Source organism: Amphibalanus amphitrite, unplaced genomic scaffold (assembly GCF_019059575.1).
Source record: "Amphibalanus amphitrite isolate SeventyFive unplaced genomic scaffold, NRLGWU_Aamphi_draft 000122F_arrow, whole genome shotgun sequence".
NCBI classification, from domain to species: Eukaryota; Metazoa; Arthropoda; class Thecostraca; order Balanomorpha; family Balanidae; genus Amphibalanus; species Amphibalanus amphitrite.
Genome location: NW_024881617.1, coordinates 939204 through 943470, shown reverse-complemented (window position 1 = coordinate 943470; position 4267 = coordinate 939204). Strand labels below are relative to the sequence as shown.

At 44.2% G+C, this 4267-nt stretch overlaps 1 long non-coding RNA gene across 1 annotated transcript; it reads right to left on the bottom strand.

The window, feature by feature from the left end:
• Positions 1–684: 684 nt before the first annotated feature.
• Positions 685–3833, bottom strand: LOC122381592. The gene is made up of 3 exons (XR_006256555.1): positions 3780–3833; positions 2585–2717; positions 685–843 (listed from the first exon to the last, which is right to left on the bottom strand). It is a non-coding gene; the product is annotated as an uncharacterized LOC122381592 (long non-coding RNA).
• Positions 3834–4267: the final 434 nt, after the last annotated feature.

Here is a 4267-nt window from a genome sequence, read left to right as displayed (position 1 = left end):
CTACATGAGGCGCTAGTAAATGTTACTAGCCCTGTAGCGGTCACATCACCAATGGGTTGCGGGTTAACTCTCGTTCCCTCACTCATACCACATGAGTTTACCGTTTGTGACGAATTCAAGCATTGCTAGTAACTCATGCCATGCAACGATTGATACGCGAGTTAAATGTAACTCATAACATGATGGTCAAGTGAACACACCTATTAGATCGCTCTGCCGCCGGTTTTTCCACTCTGTCGACTCATCCCCTGGCGGTCAGCCTCACCCATGAGATGAGAGTCATAACATTAAAACATAAGGTTTATTAAAACAATGCATAGCATGCAGATAAACCACGACTATTACATCATTGATCATATGAACAAGGGTGATGAACACAGCACGACGCTCATGCCCTTCCAGACATGAACTTGGCCTACACGCATGAAAAAGCGTTAACGCCATTTCTTTGCAAAACTACCCGGCAGAAACACAAACACAAAAAGAGACGGAAAGTCCCTAAAGTGCTGCCTCATGTCCCTCCCCGTGCACTCCTAAACGCAGCCTGTCATCGCCGCCCACTGCTTTGGGGGCGGCGACACATCGGTCTTCAGGATCACGGCACACATCAGGTAGTCGGCCAGACGGATGGCTGGGCGGTTGAACGACTGCGCAAACACTGTGAACGCGGCTCCCCACGTCAGCAGCTTGTTCACCTTTGCCTTTAGCTCCTTAAACTGCACTGCTGGCACGCCCTCTATGGCGTGGAAGTCGTCCGCCACATGAGGCCGTGGCTGCGGCGCCGATGTGAACACAACTTGGTGCTCTTTAGCACGGTGCAGAGAAGATGGTCGATCGCATCGTCTGCGACGGAAAAATTTACCTTCAGAAATCAAAGCCACGAACTGCAAACTTTAATTTGGTACAGTATGCCTCTCGCAATTTTAACCCACGTCTTGCTGGGGGAGGGGGAGGGTTTTTGAACACACCTTCTGTGGATTTTCGCGAATATCTAAAAAAAAAAAACGGCGGCGCTCCGGGTCACCTAAAGTCAGGTCGCCAGGTCAAGCCAAGTGACCTCGCTACTTAAAAAGTTATAAAGCCTACCATAGCTACACCCTAGTGACCGATTGCTTTGAAACTTGCAGCGATTGATAAGAGCAACAGTTTGTACAAAATGTATATCTTAGCATTTTGATGTCGATGGCCTAAGGTCAGGTGAATTTTGCGATCTCTCAGTTAAAGGTAAGTAAATTGGAGATAATCGAAAGGCGCCTCTTTTGGACGTAAGTCATATTGGCCGTAAGTCATATTAGCCGTTTTCGCGACGGGCTACCCGGCGAGTGCACCTAATTTGACCAAATCTGCACCTAATCTCTTTTACAGCAAATATCTGTATTTTATGAATTTATTTCAGTGTTTTCATCGATGATACTCTCTGATAATATGGTAAAGCAGGCATATAAGCAATTAGTGCAACCACACGGGTGCCATGAAAATGGCACCCGTGACCCCGTTTTATGCCCCTGATGACATCTCAGGTCACGAATGGTATCTGCGACAGTTTTTCGCGAAGAACTTTTGATAGAGGCATAGAACGATGAAAACACCTTCGTTGTGTTCATCTCGACGAACGGATCAACTGATATGCAACCTGACCCTTATCGGTCAGGTCATGACCTTGAACTGAGGTCAAATTTTTAAGTTCACCTTTCAAGGTCACATAATAGTTTATTCAATGCGTCTTGCCGAGAGAAACACGATTCCGGTAAAAGAAAGTACGTGAAAGGCTTAAGTCAAAAGTTTTTGCTGAAAAACTTTCAGAAAAAATATATCTATTTTGGCAGTTTTTACCCCTTCCCCGCATGCAAAACCACTGACGCAGGTCAAATCTGAGAGAATTAATCAGAAAGAGCGTTAATGGGCTATCAAAGGCGCTTTTCTGTGGTTTTGTAGCTCTATTAGTTTCCGAGCTATGCGTTGATCTGATCAAAATTTGAATGTTGTCAAAAATTGAAAATTATCAAAATTTAACCTGGAAATCGGTGAACTTTTGCATTCAATGACCTCTGGTGACCTGACCTTTGATCTGACCAAAAAAGTGACCGAAATAATTTCTTCCTTATTTTTGACGTCCTTTCGAACGCCGCCTTCGCCGTATCGCTACATGGCCCAGGAGCTAAGTTAAAAGGGGGTTCAAACGTTTCCTCCCCCCCCCCCCCAGCAGGGCCTGGAAATCCAGGAACTCCCGCGGGGTGCGGGTTAGAAGATGCTTGTGAGCATAACATTAAAATATGTTTAGAGTAAATAGTGCTCGCATATATTACTTTGAAATTGACGATAAAAATGTGTTAATCATACTCAAGGCCTATAGGTATTGAGTATCCACTGTAGTTTACTACAGTGGATATAACGATGAACTTCTATGATCTCTTATAAGAAGCACGAATGAAATTTCACATTTTTCTGCTCTTTTTTTAAATACTTTCCGTGTAAGTGTATACGAGTATATCAAACTGTTAACAGGACGTTCATAAATACATGAGCTTTTGGTACCTATTCGGTTACGGTTCCAACATTCCCGGGTAAAATGTTGTTAACTTACCATCTGTGAGGCATCCAGCAGCTCTTTCACCTTCGCCATTGGCCACAATCGGGGTCATGGCTTCCCGGGAGAGTTCCAACTCGTTGGTGTCCTGCAAGTCGGCATTTTTTATCCGACTCAGCTCTTTCCAGACCTGAAAACAAAGGATTAATGACGCATGCTGAAGGACGACTATACCAGTAAGACGCCATCGATATTCGCATGGCCGGCTTAAATTCTTCTACTTCTTACTGCAGCGTCTGAAAATTAACTGCCAATCCAGTTCCGTTATCGGTGGTCATGCAAATGCGATGTCACACAAGCACATCTGTTTTACAGTAGCATTAGTAACTCTCGCTGCCTCGCAATCCCTACCGTGCGGCGGACATGACCCTGGGGTTATGCATGCATTGTCGGTATAAGTACAGACTTGTGCCTCAGCCAAAAATCAAGATCCAAGATCCGCAAGATCCCATGCAATGTCAGGATTTCAGAATACTGGATCTCCTTGATCTCATTGAAAAATATAATATAATTTTAGGATCCAAGATCCCCTGGATCGCACGTATAAATAACACTTTAGGATTCCGGACCCCACGCGAGAACGAAATGCCAGAGTTCAAATTTCCTGGATCCAACGTAAATGTCATGTCTGTAGACATAAAATTAAGCGTTAAGTTTGAACTTTAGGGCCAGCGAAGCAGGTTGTGCACAAAGACTTCTTAAACAACCTTGTACGCCTCGCTAATGCAAAGCATTTTGAAATTTAGCAAGAAAAATGTGTTCTCAGAGACTAAATGCCTAGGATACAAGATCCCCAGAATCAATCCACAGAGCAAAAATGTAAGATTCAAGATCGCCGGTATTCATCGACAAAAGAAACATGTTGGATCAAGGACCAGCAGGGTCTCCAAAAAGTATTGATGAATTTATAATCAGATAGAAGAACTGCGCTCTTGGATCCTGTGGATCGAATCATTTTCGGATATTGGCCCTAGTCTGTCGGTAACAAAGGCAAGGGAAACAAAATACACATGAGGGCGGGTGCAAAATAACTCAAGATGAGCTTCAGAAAGAAAACTGACTCTGAGAGCCGGTGAAGGCGCGTCTGCAGTTGCACGCACCAAACCACCTGACTCTGACTGCATAGGATCGCTAATTTACAACGCATCAGACCATGTACAATGATTCATGTTATCTATGACAATGTACATACTTTGTTTTCATCGACGACGGATGGTGGCCATCGGGATTTTCCTCTTGACGATGGGGTGTCGCCTTTCTGAGAAAGTGGCCTCCATGGCACCGTCCAGCTGAGGAGATGAGAACATCATGATAGAATCAATTCGACCATGCCTGGTATCTAGATCTCACTCTTGGGGGGTGCAGGGGTGGGCTTTTAGAAGAAGCACTTAGGGTGCTCATTTTTAGAAGGATTCGGCCAAATGATTCAATTACAAGTCGTTTATTACAAAAATACTAGATGAACTACGAGGAAGATGAAAACATGATGAAAAGCTGACCTAGCCTTACCTTATAACCTACTAACTAGACCTTACAACCTAAATAGGTACCTACAATCTACTAGCCTACATCTTACAACATACAACCTTCCACATGCCTACCACTCGAACTTCATTTGCACATAGGTATACCACCTATCCTAACCTATAGATGTTTGCACCAGGGTTTGAGCATTAGGGG